General features: G+C 34.0%; 1 protein-coding gene and 1 non-coding gene across 4 annotated transcripts in view; one reads left to right on the top strand and one right to left on the bottom strand.

Moving 5' to 3' along the window:
- Positions 1–18,931, top strand: part of daam1a (dishevelled associated activator of morphogenesis 1a) — a 133,128-nt gene that overhangs the window by 15,351 nt on the left and 98,846 nt on the right. The gene's annotated exons all lie outside the window — the stretch shown is intronic.
- The window catches only part of LOC560118 (uncharacterized), a 3,948-nt gene continuing 1,994 nt past the window's right edge, over positions 16,978–18,931 (bottom strand). The window contains exons 6-8 of one of the 2 annotated variants that reach the window (XR_012393259.1): positions 18,820–18,869; positions 17,925–18,027; positions 16,978–17,621 (exon numbers count right to left, since the gene is read on the bottom strand). This is a non-coding gene — a transcript (uncharacterized protein). The remainder of the gene's footprint in view (positions 17,622–17,924; positions 18,028–18,819; positions 18,870–18,931) is intronic. The other variant, XR_012393260.1, reaches the window with a different exon arrangement.

Genomic DNA, 18,931 nt, shown 5'->3' with positions numbered 1-18,931 from the left:
TCCTAAATAGATTTTTAAAGTTGCTGTTGTTGCAAATGATGTGATAATCTCCTTATGAGGAAAACAATTATTAAGTATTTTACAAATGAATTTATTTTATGAATGTTTGAACTTCTGTGAGAGCACACTATAAAAATATCTGTTAATTAACAGTTTCCGTAGTGTTTTTCATTTATTTACGGTTGTGAATTGCATTATGGGATGTTGATCTCGGCTCTGTTTGCTTTTGATGGTGGAAATTCAACTTCACAGTTTAACAAATGGACTTTTATTGAGATTTGAGTAGTTTGAAATAAAATAACCTATAAGAAATAATATACATACAAAAATAAATCTGTTAAATAGCCGAAAATGCACTGGCAGTTTATTGCATGGCTTTTTAAGGAAACATACAACATAAACCCAGACAATATATGTGTAAAGTTAATAAAAGTCAATTTTCAAAGTTTTTTTAAATTGTTTTTTTATTACTTTATTTAGAGAAGTTTTCATGAAAAAAAATAAGTGAACATCATGTATATATATTAACAAAATGATGTCAGTGTTCTTACCTGATACCAACTAGAACATGCACCAAAACACTATCAAGCAATAGAGCATTTATGCAGCACCATCAAAAAAATCTCAGCCAGACTAATGGAATAAGAAACAAAATAAAATCATGTAAAAAATATAACCGAAAAAAAAATTACAGAGTCATTATTAGAATATACATCTAAGAAAGGGGCCCCGTATTACATAATACATCTTCCAATTGCCGAATCTAGAGAAACGTAATCTTTCCAGCTTGAGGGTAGAAACCATTTCAGCTAACCATTTAAAAAAACTTAGAGGTGTCATGGATTTTCACTCCATCAGAATCTCTCTCTTGGCCAGCACCATGCCAAACATAAGGGAGAGTTGTGGATGTTTAGGCCAAATTAGAGCCTGGTCTGATCATCCAAACAATGCTACTTCCACATCAGTTTTAGGGTGCTTTCATACTTGGTTCAATTGCCTGGACCGAACCAAAGTTTGATTTTCCCTCTTGCCACCTTCTCGGCTGGTTTGTGTTCACACAGTCTTTTTTCCTTCTGAAAACCGGGATGCTTGTGTCATCAAGCTGCTGTTTTTTCTACAGCTGTAGGTGGCGGCCATGAAAGCAAAGCACCAAAATTGATACGTCCCCATATCTTGGTCAGTCTGCTTGTACTGAATCTTTTAGTTTTGTTATCACCAAAACACCAAAATATAGAGAGCCACTTGCTGCATCTATCTGCCGCAAAAAATATTAAAAACATTCAGAACATCGTACAATGTCTGCAGAAGTCGTTTTTGGTGGAGACGAGCAGATATTATCACTGTTCGCACTGGTGCAATCCCACTTGTCACCAAGGAAGGTGAAAAAGACATAAACACACAAATGAACGTTATGAAAACTGAAGTATGTTGTACAGTTGGTGGTTCATTCATACCAGAAGTGAACCGGACAAACCGTACCCCAAACCACCTCTTTCAGGTGGACTCGGGTACGATTCATGGGTGAGTTCAGAAGACAGCGTTCACACTAGCTATACCTTCCGTACCTTGACATCAAACGAACTTGGGTGCGGACCAAAAGTGCTAGTGTAAAAGCACCCTAAGATACCTTTCCAAAGTTCAGATACTTCTGGACAGGAACAGAATATATGACCATAGGTCCCGACTGCACCTTTGCATCTAAGGTGATACAGCTTATTAAGTTCGGCTTTAGTATTGTGTAATCCATGCATCACTTTAAATTGTATAAGCTGTAGTCTTACATTTATAGAGCAAGAGTGAATACGACTTAATCCCTCCTCCCTAGTAGAGGACGAGATGTCAGTTCCTAATTCTCTCTCCCAAGAATCTTTAAGGTGCGCAGTGGAAGACATTTTATGGGTTAAAACTTGTTGGAATAAAAGATAAAGGTCCCATAATGCAATTCAAAAGCATAAATAAAAAGGGAAATATAAAAACATACATCACAAACTCTAGGAAACTGCCAATTTAAGGATATTTTTTTTTACAGTGCAGCTGAAATTTCTCTTATTTTTTAAAATGAATTTTGTAGTATAATCCTTTTTCTTAGAATGAAAAATGACCCATTATGCTTTGCGTGTAACGAGGATGCTTCTATCTTCCTTTATGCGTACAAGTCACATTTGGACAGCTTTGAAACAATAGTTTTAATCTATTTTACTTGCTTTTAACATCTTTAAACTAATACTATTGTTGATCAGCGCCACCTGCTGGACTGATTATTTAAAAATACGATCTAATAGGTATGAAAAACAACATCTGCAAATCATTTAGGCTTGCCATCAGACAGACGGTGCCATTTAAATGAAGCCTCGTCATCCCAAAAGTGATCATTTTCTCTTTTTATACATTTATAAACACCAAAATGTTTGACACACACACACACACACACACACACACACACACACACACACACGCACGCGTACTGTCCCACTAACACATTCATTGAAAGAGTGGCACAAAGTGAAATGACAAAAAAACACATACCGTGGTAAATACTACACAATAAAAATGAACTAAATAAAACATAAACGGCTCGTGATTTAAATCAACATGCAAATCAGACAGAATGTCAGTAACATACTTTTTATTTTTTGGAAATTGCATGACTTATCATTACATACCTGTTGGGTTTCATCACAGTAATATGGTTTGCTGTATAATGCAGTGGTTATTGCGTGTGTGTGTGGGCACTGAAGAGCTGCTGAGTACAGTATAGCTGACACGTCACGAACACTGACGCTGTATTTCAGCATCTGATCTAATGGCAGACACTGAATTAGGAGAACGTTTTTCTTTGTGCTTGAACTGCATCTGACAGAAGTATATTGGCTTTAACACGTGTCTTTCAGAATCAAAGTTGTGGATCACACTCCGTAGGCTACTCAAAATGGTATTGTCAACTAGGGCTGTGCGATTTGAGGAAAATATCTAATTGCGATTTTTATTTATTATTATTATTATTTTGACAGACATTGCAATTTGATCTTTGATTTAATTCAAGTTTTAAGATGATTTGAATCTAATTCAAGCTTCAGCTCAATAATCTGTAAGCCATGTCAACAATTCTGTGACAGATCACACTATTTCCTTGATGTAGGGTGTTGTGGGAAGTCGTAAATAACACATGAACGTCTTGACACAAGATTCAATCGTTTCTTCTCGTGTGAAGTGGCATAGTTCATGACAGCTGATACCATGTCTGCGACGCCTCACGACTCTACGCAGAAAGTGAAGTATGTGTAATTTTATAAAGCATAGCGGACTGGTTTTGAAGATATTATTCGTTATTTTTGTTTACATAAATACTTTATATATTCTATATTGCAGCCTTTTACGATTTAACTAATTGCAACATTTCAAATTTCGTTTCGATTTCAATTAATCGCACAGCCCTATTGCCAACCATTTTCGGATCAAGATTTACTAGTTGTTAACACTGTAAATGGAAGTTCTAAGCATCCTACCAGAAGTTTACAGGAACCCTCCATGGAGCAACGAAAAAAAAGGTCTATAGCAGCCAAAATTATATTTTTATTTTATTTTTATTTTTATTTATTTTATTTTTATTTATTTTTATTTTATAATTTTTAAAAAATAATTAATTTTTTTATTTATTATTTATTTATTTATTTATTTATTCATTTATTTATATATCATTTATTCATTTTAATTGTTTATTTATTGATTGATTTATTTATATATTTATTTATTTAATTATTTATTTATTATTTATTGATTCATTTATTTATCATTTATTTATTAATTAATTTATTTTATTATTCATTCATTTTAATTGTTTATTTATTTATTTATTATTCATTCATTTATTTATTCATTCATTCATTCATTTATTTATCTATTAATTTATTAATTTATTTAATACATTTAAATGTAAATTTTGTTTGTTGTGGGAGATAATTGCTTTTTTTTGTCAGCTTTTTGCATTTAATTTTATTTTTAGATCATTTTTCTCCATCTTGAAAACCCCTGTCCTCAGTGAGACACAGGGAAGGCGTGACAGCTATCCTACATGGAGTTTGTTTAAACTGATGACTACACCATATGGAGAAAGTGGCGTCCAGCAGCCATTGTCCTTTTGAATACACATCAGAGGCTTGAGTCATTTACCTCAAACAGCAGACACATCCCAGCCTTGAACTCCACTTGCACCAGGAAGACAAAACCGACAATTAATACACATGGGGATTGAAACAAAGACGTTTTGGACTTCATTGTTCATTCAAGAGCTGAGGGCGCTGTAGCTAACTTTGCCAGCGTTAACTAAACATTTCAGTGGGCCATGAAATGTGTGCAAATGTGGGTTTAGCTTAAGTGGAAATGCAAGACCGCCGAGGCTGAAAATGCAATCAAGTCTGAAGGTTTCTAATTGGCTCTGGGTCGACGCCGACACATGCGGTAGGGTGTTTCCACACAGTAGCCACTATGATTTTTTTGGGAGGTGTATTTTATTACCCTTTTTGTTACCAGGGTGAACCAGCGGGTTTGGCAGCGACTAGAGGCCCTTCAGGCGCACATTAGAGCAATAATAGAGGAGAAAACTGACTACATTTGTCCTGCAGCGTGGAAGAAAGGCCGCAGAGCTCTCGGCTACATCCCCTAGACTACGGACAAAAGCAAGACTGTTTGCACCACCAGAAGTATTTTTATGCCAAAAAAAGAGTGAACTATTTATTCACTTTCTGCTGTATTTAATGAGGCCGATAATGGTTGCGGTAGGGTTTGGGAATGCCGGGTCATGTCTCTGACTTAATTATTTCCATGTTGGCTACCACTAGCTGTCAGACTTGATGGTTAAATAACGCTTGTCAACACTGGCTGTCATACGCGGCTATATGTTTAAGTCCAAATAAATCACAGGCTGTTTCTCAAGGGCGGAGGTGCAGGGTTGTCACACCTTGTATTCAGACACACCTGTAAGGGAGAAAAAAGCTTTCGTCATGGACCAAAAACATTGATTGTGTGTTGTTAATGAAACGTAGGAGCGTTTAATATTGTCTGTGGTTATATTGTAATTGTTGTTTTAGCAGTGTGTGAGTTGACTGTATTGAGTATGTCACTCACTTTGGCACAAACAAAATGCGGCTTGATTATACAAGTAATTACTGTATTCATAGGAGATGATAGTGCCTGCGTTGTTATAGTTAAAGGGATTGTTCATCCGAAAAATTTAATTTTTCCAAAAAACTTGTTCCAAAGTTGTTGTTTTGTTCTTTTGTGAACATAAAGGACAATATTTTGAAGACAGTTGAAAACCTGTAACAATTTACTTCCATAGCGTTTGTTTTTCCTACTAAGTAAATTTTTACAGGTTGAGCTTCAAAATACACACACAAAAAAAAAGCCCTGTAAAAAAACTGACATTTTCTGCCAGCAGGGGCGCCAGAAAATTACCGTAAAAAAACAGAAAAAAATGTTAGAATAAAAAAATTTAGATAATCTGTAAAAAAAAAAACTACTTTCTTGTTCCATAATTACAAGTTATTACAGCCATTTTACTACTGCAATTTATTACTGCAATTATACGGGTTATTACTGTAATTATACAGATTAATTAATGTGATTACAAGGATAATTCATGTAACTATGCACAAAATCTCTAAATATTCCATATAATTTTCCTCTTTTAACAATTACAACTGTAAGAAATAAACTTTTAAAGAGTGATTGAAAAAAAACTTAGGGATAAATAATTGCTGTTGTCATAAAACACTGTAAATGTACAGTAACCTGTAAACTATAATATAGTTTAGCAAATATTTTAAGGATGTGTAGATTAAACTCCAAAACCATTTTTGTGAAAAAATACGAAACTGTTCTTTCTTTCTTTCTTTCTATCTTTCTTTCTATTTCTTTCTTTATTTTTCTTTCTTTCTTTCGTCTTTCTTTCTTTTTCTTTCTTTCTTTTCCTTTCTTTATATTTCTTTCTTTATTTTTTTTCTTTCTTTCTTTATTTTTTTTCTTTCTTTCTTTCTTTCTTTCTTTCGTTCTTTCTTTCTTTCGTTCTTTCTTTCGTTCTTTCTTTCTTTCTTTCTTTCTTTTCTGTCTTTCTTTTTCTTTCTTTCTTTTCCTTTCTTTATATTTCTTTCTTTATTTTTCTTTCTTTCTTTATTTTTTTTCTTTCTTTCTTTCTTTCTTTCTTTCTTTCTTTTTCTTTCTTTATATTTCTTTCTTTCTTTTTCTTTCTTTCTTTCTTTTCTTTCTTTCTTTTTCTTTCTTTCTTTCTTTCTTTCTTTCTTTCTTTCTTTCTTTCTTTCTTTCTTTCTTTCTTTCTTTCTTTCTTTCTTTCTTTTCTTTCTTTATTTTTCTTTCTTTCTTAACAAATAACACATTTGGTCATCATTTAACAACAAAAACAAGGTTAGTGTCCTGTGAAGATGCCTGCACAACAAAGTTGAGGATCAAAAAGCAGTTTATTAACAGAATCATCTTACAATTAAAGGTTGAAACAGGAACAAAACAGGTGCATACAGATAATCCCAAGCATAAAGGCGACAACCAAAATAACAAAGCAAAGGGTCAAACACAGCAAGGCAAGGGAAACCGCGACTTAATTCTCAATTAACAGTTTAAGACTCAGCAACGATGTGTCTGTGTGTGTGCTGAATTTATAGTCCTTGAAATCAGTCCATAATGTTCTGACTGTGTGTGTAATCAGTTAGAATTAGGAACCTGGGTGTGCAAGGTGCATGCTGGGAGTTGTAGTTTGTTAAAGAAACGTAAGTGTAGTTTTCCAGCGATCCGCAGCTGCTAGATCACTGGTGTTTTCATTAAATCAATTAAATTATTTTAGAAACTGTTTGAATCGGATGTACATCACGAAGGGGGAAAAGGGACAATCATAACTTTCGTTTTATGCTAACTTTAATACAGAGATTTGCTGCCACCTACTGACTGTTTGTATCAGTTTTATTAATCAATGACAGGCTCAAGCCAGCCAAGACATCAACATAAAAGCATACTCTGTAAAAGTATAACTGGTAATTATTAATTATCATTATCAAGCCCCATCCCCCCCAAAAGTAAAACAAACAAGCAAAAACAGAGATATAATTTTGTCAATATTAAACACCCCAGAACTGATCTTTGACTAAAGGTCACGGTGGTTTGAGTTTCTGTGCATTGAGTTTGGATTGTATCAAATAAAGATGACAGGACTGAGCACAGCATTTCAAGATCTTTCTGGCAGAATTTTCACTTTGTCTGTTTGGAAACTGATTTTTGTTTGTTTCTATTTTGAGGAAACAGGATGTCCTTTCTTTTATGGCCAGAAACGAGCAGATTTTTTTTTGCTGTGTAATGAGTGGGTGTGTTGATATGACTCTTGTGTATATGAGGTGATTTCTGCTGTCTTTTCAAAAGCTTTTCCGTGTGTCTACTTCTGATTTATTAGAGCCAAACTTTTATCAATACAACTAGAAGATTCTTTTTTTGACCAAAGGGGATGATCCTATTTCTTCAAGTTGCTGCAATATTTTGAAAGGAGCACAGAGGTTTGATTTGGGATAATCAGGGTGAAGTTCAGTGGTGGGCGGTGGAAAAGCCCTTCGCAGACATTATGTTCATACTGTAAAGACTTTCCCCATAGGACTGTGTGTCTGCATGATGCACATCCTGTCATCAGGCACACCCGACTCTATACCTGATAGTCAAAGGGTGTGCGAGATCATCAGAGAGGATGTAAGGCTCCTCATTCTGCAAGCTGTTTTAGTCGAAATGTTCCAAGCAGTACTGCACATTTACTACTGAAAAATACATTAGAGAGCTGTACTAAGCAATTCTTACTAATAATAATTATCAGTTTTAGTGGAAACTGTCACATAGTATTACTCAACATAATAGCCTTTTTACTAGTGTGAATTAAGTTAGAGATCAATACAAAGCAATTCATACTGGTAATGATTATAGCAAGCAGTTTTAGTCTAAATTGCCACTTAGTATTACTCTTAGTATTACTAGTATTAGCTGCAGTTTTACTACATTGTAAACAATGCTGAGGTTCTATGCAACAGATTTGTGTTAAGACAACATGAAGGAATTAAATTTAAGTGGATTGAACATAAAACAGTTAAGTTGTGGCAAAAAATGTCAAGAATTCAGCTCATTTTAAATACATAGTTTGAACAAACAGCAAACATAATTTTTAGAGTGTAGTTCTGTCAAACGATTTATTGCATCCAAAATTAATTTTTGTATTGAAAATGTCACCTCATCTAATTTTCATCCACTTTTCCGGGGCCGGGTTGCGGGGGCAGCAATCTTAAGAGAGAACCCTAGACTTTCCCCTCTCCAGACACTTTCTCCAGCTCCTCCGGGGGGGTCCAGAGGCATTCCCAGGCCAGCCGAGAAACATAAGCTGCGTCCGAAACCACCTACTACTCAGTAGGTACAGCATTTAAATTTAAACGTACTACTCGGCCGTTCTATACAGTATGAATGTGAAAAGTATGAATGGAATTTGGATGTACTACATCTGCCATTTTGTCATGGTCATGTGACCTACCTGCGTCAGTTGTGTCACTTCACTCCCATTCATGAGTTCTCTCGCGGGGCATCATGGGATAGCGCAACATGCATGGGATGCGCACTTCAGTAGTAAGTCATCCGGGTACTTCTCGCATACTGATTTTCAAAATTCTAGGAATTCGGACATACTACTCAGCTCACATACTGATTTTAGCGTACTATACAGTATGGAAGTATGCGGTTTCAGATGCAGCCGTAGCCTCTACAGCGTGTCCTGGGTCTTCCCAGAGGCCTCCTCCTGGTAGGACATGCCTGGAAACCTATTGAGCTTAATGCTTAATAGTAAATCAATTCTTATTTCTTACAATAGAGTTGTAGAACTCTGTATTTCAACCAACTGGAGAGCTACACAAATTCATTTTGCCAGTCATAAGTCTCCATTAACTTGTTTTTAATTACAGAGCTCAGCAAGAAAAGTTTGTAAAAGTTTACATGCACATTTTTACTATTAGACAATTAGAGAGATTTTTAAATGAAATACATTTTTGTTAGTTAGTGCTCTAATTCGAAATCTCTAATGTAAGTCTTACTATAAATATTTGTATTAGAGAACTCTTTAATTGCCTTTTAGTAACAAGAAATATCTAATTTAAATTTTTACTAAGAATAATTACTTTATAGAGCTTTTAAATTGACAAACCTACTAGTTAGAATAAAGTAGAGTTCTTTAATTGAGTTTTTACTTGCAAAAATGCCATTGTTTAGTAACAGTTTTAGGCTAAAACAGCTTGCCATAGTTATTATAGTGAAGCTTAAATGTCACTTAATGTCATTGTTACTAGTACGAATTAATTTGTAGAGCCCTCTAAAGTAATTCTTACAAGTAAAAATGTAATTCTGATTAGTTTTATTGGAGCATTTTAGGCTAAAACAGCTTGCCGTATGGCTGTGTGTGAGTTTTCTCTAGACACACCTCACACTTGAATAATCAGATCGGGTTTTTATCGCAAGTGTGTTTTGTATCTAATCAAACGCTTTACATTTTGCACTGATTGAGGAACGAAAGTGAAGGCATAAAAAATGGTTTCCTCATGTTGCGGTGCGGGTGTTCAGATATGTTTGGGCATAATTAGAGGCTGGTGTTGGGATATAGATGGTAAACACTGGAACTCCCCTGTAGTATGATTTTGAAAGCAAGATGTAAGATTGACACTGTAAGCGCTCATCACTGATTGCAATATAGTCATGAGTGAGTTCAGGTCAGCAGTAGCCATATTTAGCTTTGTTTATTTATCATCACTAAACATAAATGCAGTAATACTTATATCTATTTCATATTACCACAACACGCTTTGATGCTGATAGGGAAAATAAAAGATATTTAATTGATTGATTAATTCAATTCAATTCAATTCAGCTTTATTTGTATAGCGCTTTTACAATGTAGATTGTGTCAAAGCAGCTTCACATAAATGGTCATCATAACTGGAACAGTGTAGTTCAGTTTTTTAGTAGTTCAGTTCAGTTCAGTTTAGCTCAGTTCAGTGTGATTTAATGATTACTGAGAGTTCAAACACTGAAGAGCCAATTCATCGATGCGTAGCTCTACAAATCCTGAACCATGCGAGCCAGTGGCGACAGCGGAGAGGGAAAAAAAACTTCACCTGATGGGAGTGAAGAAAAAAAACCTTGAGAGAACCAGACTCAGTTTGGCACGACCATTTTAATTTCTCCGCTTAATTAATTAAAATCATGTTGAGTTACAGTGTTTGGTAGTATTATTTTACTATTAAATAATCATTGTGGTCATTGATAATTTTTAATAGTTATTTAATTTAGATTTTTTTTGTCTTTATTTTAGTTAAACTTTTTTAGTTGCTTGGTTGTTTGCTTTATAATAATAATAATGCTAACAATAATAAATAAAATATATGTTATTAAATTAGGTTTCCATAAATTCTTTAGCTTTACTAAAATTTTCTGTTAAGCTATTATTATTGTTGTTTAGTTATTTATTTGTAGATTTGTTTGCAGTTAATATATATTTTAAGTAGCAATCCATTTAAATTTTTAATATTAGTTAACTGTAATACCTTTGGCTTGCAGATAAGCATGTGAACACCATTTATAAAACCTGTAAACTCCTAAACATCATGGAAGTTTATCAGATTCATTTTAAATTGTATAATTTTTTGGTAGACATGCAAATGAATGCCACACTGTAAAAAAATATCTGTAATTTTATGGTTTATTTCCGGCAGCTGGGGTGTTGAGAAAAAAAAAAAAAGGAAAATAACGGCTGTTAAATTACAGAAATTTACCATTAAAATAATGAATATTAAATTACAGAAATTTACCAGAAATAAAAATGTAAAGAAATTTCTGTAATATCCGTTATTTTACGGTAAATTTCTGTAATTTAACAGCCATTATTTCACGTTTTTTTCCAACACCCCAGCTGCCGGAAATAAACTAAATTTACGGATTTTTTACAGTGCATTTTAGACTTGGATTTATTATTATCAACTTGTCAAATTTCAGTTTTAAACAAAATTGAACAATAATGTCACCATAAATTTGCATTCTAACACTTACCTGTTCTCTCTTGCATGCATTTGTATACTAAAGATTATCAACACCACCAAGTTACAATGTGCTATATGCCTATGTGTTGATTCTTGTGGACAGCTGACAGAAAGCAAAACCATTTGAGCCAAAACCATACTTTAAATTTTAAACTATAACACTATTGTTTTACTTATTTGCAAACATTGCTGTTTCCATCAAGAAATGCAAATCCGGTTGATGATTATTCAAGTATAACCAAAATATTGCTGTCAGATGTTCTATTAAAAACTGTTAATGTAAGCAGAATTTGCATAGACTCTGACCTCAGATAGCAGTTTTGATGTTGTTGTCCTTCTGATGCAGTGCAGTGAATGTATTTGTTCTCTCCACCAATGCAAAAGAACAAAGTTTTGGATCGATAATTGCTGTGGATAGACGCAGCACCATTAGCAGTGGCCACACTTCCTGGTGATGACCCTAACGTGACCTCGCTGACCTCTGATCAGCACTGAGGATGAAAGAGCCAGATGCACTTTAAACAGAGGAAACTCGAGCCGCTATTGGAAACCAAGGCTTTCATTATTACTTCCAAGTGGCATTCTAGGAAAATAATGGCATTTCATATGCAGAAATATAAGCTTTCCTGAATTATTATCCCCCTATATATATATTCCCCCCAATTTAATGGAACTACTATTTTTTTCAACACTTTTCTTTGTTTTTTCTCCAAAATATATTTATTGTGTTTTGTTTGAACTACAGAACCAAATACATTAAAACCGAAAAAAAAAAAAAAAAAACGTATACAATGTTAAAACATCAGGAATCCAACAAATGGTTAAAGTGGTGAAAATAAATATATAAATAAATACATATGATAAATACATTGATTCAAATAATAACGATACAGTCAAAGTAGATAAATAATACACTGTAAAACTCAATAAGTTAAGATAACTCAAACCATTTAAGAAAACCGATTGCAACAAACCATTTGAGTTAAACTAATCTATATGCGTACTGTTAACTGTTCATTTAAGTTGAAATAATGACGTATTTAATTAACTCATTACCTTCAACACTGAGTTCAAAACTCTTTTCAAATGAGTAGAATTAACTTTCAGTCAATTTTGAGTTAACTACACTCATTTCATTTGATAAAGTTAACTGTTGGGTTTTACAGTGTGACAAAGTTTAATGCGTAGTTTTGTACTTGCATTTCACAGCTTTCCAGTGTGTGCTGGTTAAACAAATTTGTTAATAGTTGTTGAAATCAAGAAACAAGTTTCATATATATTTTTATTGTTTTGTTGTATCTTATAATTGTTGTGCTGTTTCCGCTATTGTTAGTATTTTGCCTTGTAGCATTTTGAGTCTAAGAAAAGCGCAGTACAAATAAAATGTATTTATTATTATTATTATTATTATTATTATTATTAAGGGTTTGAAAGCTTGGTCACCCTTTATTTTGATGGTCCGTTTGTTGAATTGAAGTCCCATTGCATTTACATGCCAACTAATTTTTATTAGATCATAAGTAGACTGTTAGGTTGGGGTTAGGGTCAGTGTAAGTTGACATGTACTTGCAAAGTTTCTTGTATTCAGTTAAATGTCTGTTGAAGGAGCATATCAACAGATATTAAGCAGACAGTCTACCAATACTCAAATGGACCATCTAAATAAAGTGTTACTGATAGCTCAAAAAAAAATAAAAAAAATGTTGCATGGTCCACCTGGTTAAGAAAGTGTTAAAAGGGGGTCCATATTTTACAAAAATCTTGTAATTTTCCTTTGACTGTATGTCAGCTTCTCCAGAGTAAGATTGCTAGTCATTTCTTTAATCCACTGGCCACATGATGGCTTTTTATCCAATTTAAAGCAATAACATGCTTCACTTGAAGTAAACTAAAATCTAATAGTTTGCGTTTGCTTGTGTTCAGATCCATGTTTACAGGGTATATTTTCAACACTTTTCTAAACATAATAGTTTTAATAGCTATAATTTCTAATAACGGAGTTCTTTTGTCTTTGCCTTAACAGTACATAATATTTGACTAGATACTAGTATTCAAGGGAAATTTAGGCTTAAGTTGGGTAATTAGGCTAGTTAGAGTAATTAGGCAAGTCATTGTATAACGATGGTTTGTTCTGTAGACTATCTAAAAAAATATTGCTTAAGGGTGCTAATAATATTGACCCTAAAATTGGTTTAAAAAACAGATTTTATTCTAGCCTAAATAAAACAAATAAGACTTTTTCCAAAGGAAAATATATTATAGGAAAAACTCAAAAATTCCTTCCTCTGTTGAACATCATTTGTTTGAAAAAGAAACTTCACAAGAGGGCGAATCATTTTGACTTCAACTGAAGAGATCGAGTCAGGCAAGCAGACGCTGTGGACGTGTTTATGTGCGTGTCTGTGCTGATTGGTTGATAGGATCAGAGGAGTGGTGCTGATAACTGATGAACCAGTTTGTTGGTGTGATATGGGCTAATGCTGAATGATCAGTCTGTGCTGTTGAAATGTGTGATGGGATCAGATGTCTGAGGGGAAAGTTAAAGTCTTGAAATGAACCCTTATAGATGCAATCTCACTTGGCTTCTATGGTTGTCCATAATAGAAAGCCTGTTGACTGTTTTATTTTTTTTGACAGAAAGACACATTTTTTCTTTGAAAATCAACGAGATATGATGTTTATGCACACTTTAAAGAGCTTCACTCATTCTATGAAATATTAAATGAGTGTTTAGGCAATGTTTAAGATAATTTTGATGAATGTTAATGCTGACAAAATGTTAGGTACTGTAACATCATTGTGTAATTCAATGAAAGTTTAATAGTTTGTAAATTAATTCGAACCATAGTTTGGCCAGGGTGTGTGTGTTGCAGGACTTTTTAATGTTTCAGACCACAAGTGTCAAAGCCAGTTCCTGGAGGGCCGCAGTTCAGCACAGTTTAGTTTCAACCCTAATTAAAGTCTAATTAAGTCCTTTAGGCTTGTTTGAAACCTACAGTTAAGTGTGTTAAAGCAGGGCTGGAACTCAACTGTGCAGAGCTGCGGCCCTCATGGAACTGGCTTTGACACCTGGGGCTTACACCATGTCCGTACAACACTCTGTGGCACCCTGACATGCGATAAAAGGTATCTTTCTATGACAGTGATCACCTTAGGTACAGATTATGTGCTTTATTCAGTGTTAAATGCTCCCAATGTGATTTTAAATATTAATTTACATGACATTTATTGCCATACTGAAAGCAGCAGTTTACCTTTAGAGATGACCAGCCAGAACTGTGATTTAGTGCAAATCAGTCACACAGGGGCCTAATATTGTTGTATATGGAGATTAATAAGTATTTGTTAGATTAAAAGCCTTTAACACTTGTTTGGGAGTGCAGTGGCTGGTATTTAAATGTTTCTGTCATGTCGCGTCGCTTTTGGTGCAGACAGTCAAATGGCTTGTCTCTGGAATCTTGTCATGTAGCATGTTTTAGCACACTGTGTTAAACACCACAGACTCTTAAATAAAATCTACTTCATGAGGGGACCCCATACTAATTTTTAAATGTTTATAAATTTATAATTATTATTATAAAGATTGGTCTAGCTTTGTTGGTAAAATTTAAGTTTCTTTGTATTTATTTATTTTTTCACCACATGTTACAATGTATTGATTTATTAATTTATTGAATCATTTATTAACAATTTTTTATTATTTCTTTGAACTTTTTATTTCTTTAATAGTATAATTTTTTGTTTTACTTTTTACTAATATATTTGCATTCATTATTTTAAGATGTTTTAGAATTTTTAAGAAATGTAATTAATAAGTAAATTTGTTTTTTTCAGTCCGCTGTTGTGACCCCTGATAAAGAAGAAATAAGCCTAAAGAATATTTATTATTTAATTTATTTAGGTTTATTTACACTTTGCAGCTCTAATCTTATGTTGCGTTCACACCAGACGCGACACACGTGGATTAATTGTGCAAAATCAAGCATAAATAACTGTGTGACCATTTTGAGTTTACTCGCTACGTTCAAGTGTCAAATTCGCTTCATTTGCACTTCAAATACACTTTACAATAGACACAGATATGCGTCGTGAGAGGGGCTTCTGTCTGCCTGGTCACTTTAGCTTCGTTGTTAAATGGCTAACATGGCTTTCATTGAGATAATAACTATGTTTGTGTGCTTTAGGATGGCTGAAAAACAGCATATATTCGTTCGTGCCATGTCTGAACTAACTAGACCCTTTCAGAGGTGCACCCAGCTTTGTGAGTTCATCAACTCCTCCAGAATCTGAATCTAGATGATGGAGGCTTTTAGCGGTGCTTCAGACTGAGCTGTGCCCAGTTTGATGAACTGTTGTCCGGTGTCGGCAGGAGTATTTCCCCTCGGACAACAGCAACAGGCACTATACGTCAAAATCACTCTCCTACTAGAGAAAGCTCCTGATTGGTTAATGTGGTGTGAATGTCCCCTAAAGTTCAGATTTTACAACTCAAGCATTTCACACGAAACACTCAACTTGTGCCGATTCATTCTCGCAAATTGCACCATTTGCACCAATTGATTCCTTCAAAATGTGCTGCCGGATGTCCTTTCGCGTCTTTGCATTGATTTGACCTAAAAATCATTTGTCGCTTCATCTGCTTCTGGTGTGAATGCAGCATTAGGTTTTAAATTGCCTGGTCTTTTAGAATCAAATATACATTTTTGTGATGCTAAGAAGCAATTTAGTTGATTTTTAAAAGTGTATCAATTATATCACTTTCTTTTTTTTAATGGCCATCATCCTTTTTTTGTGTATTTTGTTATTCACAGGAAAGATCTGTGTGCATATTATGTTCATCTAAATGTCGCTTGCTCCCAGTAGCGTTTATAATTTAACCATAGTTTTTGCAAATTATTTTCCAAATAGTTTTTTTTTTTCCAAAAATGACTGAAAACTGGGTTCTTGATTTTTTTTGCCACAAATAACAACCAAAAAAAAAAAAAAAGTAAATAATCGCAAACATTTCTGCCGTAAAGATGTTCTGTGACAGCTGTTGGGCTTTTTAATCGTCCTCTCCAGCTGCTTTTCTAAGCCAAAGGTTTGTAAACTGGAGTTAATAAACAGAAGGCCTGCAGAATTATGGCCATTTCAAATCACGTCTTACATAATCTGCTTTAACTTGTTTACTATGTTCACTGCACACTTCAACTAAAGGCACGCAGAGAGAAAGCTTGTAAAAAAACATCTTTGTTTGGAGGGATTAGTGCATTGTTCTCAGTGTAAACCAGTTGAATATGTTTATAGAGGGTTTAAACAGATTCAAAATTAGATGCTTTCCAAAGAAATGCATGATGCTTTACAAACTTTGATTTGAGGCAAAGAAGTATATTAAAATTAAAAACAAAAGGGAGAGAGGGAGAAAGGAGGGAGAGAACCACAATCCCATTAAGCATTGGAAAATGAATTGAGAAAGAAATCTAAAATGATTGATTTGAAGATGTTGTACACTCACAGAAATATTTCATCCAAAAATTAAGATTTATGTAATTTTATTACATGACAAATTCCCATTTATATTTTTTTCATAATTTTAACACAAATCTACCAAATAAACTTTATACTATTTATTTTCATAAGGATAATAAAACCTATTTATTTTAAATGCATAATCCTCAGATTTACGTAATTAGTTCATGTAAAGTTTAATTATTCTAAATTAATAATAAAAAGTGTATTTATTTAAAATACACAAAGTTTATTGTATAAATTGCATAATGATTAAGAGAACTAAATCGGGGTAACTAAAAAATATAAATAACATTTATTTGAATCATGTTTAATGTATGCTTATATACTAAACCAAATCAAACAATGCATCACATTGAATTAGACCAACTGGAAAATTCCAGATTTATTTATATTTATCTTTTATACAAAACTCTGGATTGAGCCAAGTTAACATCAGCCAACATTTAGGAAACCATCCATATGAACCCACTTACACAGCCACACTCGAACATCACATGACTGCTTGGACACCCAAAAAAATAAATAAATAAAAAATAAAACTGTACTCAGAGATCCATTTTCAGTTGCTAATTAACATATCATTATAGAACTAGGAAATCATTTTAACATATCTCTGGGTTGGAGCACTATGTGAAAAAAAATGGGTAGGGGCTGTATAAGTTATTATTTTTAGCCAAATCACTGGAGCAATTTCAGTTTCAGTGTCTGTACTTTCGGGGAAAGCTTGGTTGAGTCCAGGTCCATCAGGATTTTCTGGTACACCTCAAATGTACACTTCAGGCTTTTAGGGTAGTTCAAATTGAGCGCGTAGATCAGGCCATATAACATAACCCATGCATGAGTGACACTCTGCAGGTTGTGGAGAACCTCCACACCTTCCAGCACAACACGGACATCAGTGAAGCGTCCATCACCTTGACCATGATCCTCTGATTGTACTTTGTAGATGCCCATGGTCTTTCCTGCCATGTCTTCCTCTGCCTCTCTGGATTCAATGTCCTGGAATGTATAAACACACTTATAATATTACACACACACGCATACACACACACATACGTACATCTTTTCATTAAAGCAGACAGCATATAAGCATTCATGAGAATGGAATGGATGCAAGTTCAGGATAATGACCTTAAGACCTGATCACCCCCTAAAAGCCTGGAAAAATAAAAGTCACAAGGCTGTGGATAATAAGTTAACAACAACACAATGCATTTTTATCTCCAGTTGTGCAATTTCCTATTAATGTAACAACAACAATATAATATCTGAAAATTATACAAGTATTAGTCTTGTTCTCACTTGATTATGGGTCAACCCTTCACTTGGGGTGAGGTTTTCTATTTTAGAACGGAGGGATTTCCGGGGAGACTGCAGAGATTTTTCTTCCAATGAAGCCATTAACCTGCCACGAAAAAATGCAGTTAAAAAAAGTTAACTAAAAATGGAGACGCTTCTCATGAATGCTGTGCACCTTTCTGCCAATGTAACAATTTATAATCTGACAATCAAGTCAGATTATAGTAGAGCAGAGTGTAGTATGTCCATCAAGCCTGAAACTTAAAGGGATAGTTCACCCAAAAATAAAATTTTTACTCATCCTCGTGTTGTTCCAAATCCATATCAGCTCTGTTTATCTTCAGAACACAAATTAAGATATTTTGGATCTGATCCTCCCATAGACACCACTTAAAGTGCACATTCAAATTACACAAACCTACTAAAAACATAGTTAATGTAGTCCATGTGACATGGGTCACTCAATTTTAACATGATAAAGCAACAAGAATACTTTTTGGCTGAAAAAATTATAAAAATAAAGACTTTATGTTTGTGGACTTTAAATGTTTGTGCATTTTTAGTGATGTCTATGGGAGGATCAGAAAGCTCTCAGATTAAATCCAAAATATCTTAATTTGTGTTCCAAAGATGAATGGAGGTGATACGGGTTTGGAACAACACGAAGGTGAGTAATTGATGACAAACTTTTCATTTTTGGGTGAACTATCCCTTTAAGAGTTCCATCCTGATGAAGCGGTTTCTTTCAATGAAATTACTCTAATAAACCGCAGGTGCACCATGACGTCACTTACTGCTATAAAGCTCCTATCATTACATAAAACGATAGAGTTTACTCCACATCCATTAGCCCCAACAGTAAAAAGATCAATGCTTTTAATTGTACTGCTTTATTTACCTTTTGACATTGGGCTTTGGCTTCACTGACTGCCTCAGATCCTCCACTACCTTTTGAGAGAGAGAGAGAGAGAGAGAGAGAGAGCGGGCGAGACAAAGAAGAATAATTATCT

The sequence above is a fragment of the Danio rerio genome, chromosome 17 (assembly GCF_049306965.1).
Source record: "Danio rerio strain Tuebingen ecotype United States chromosome 17, GRCz12tu, whole genome shotgun sequence".
Lineage (NCBI taxonomy): Eukaryota > Metazoa > Chordata > Actinopteri > Cypriniformes > Danionidae > Danio > Danio rerio.
This window is presented reverse-complemented; position numbering and strand designations above follow the sequence as displayed.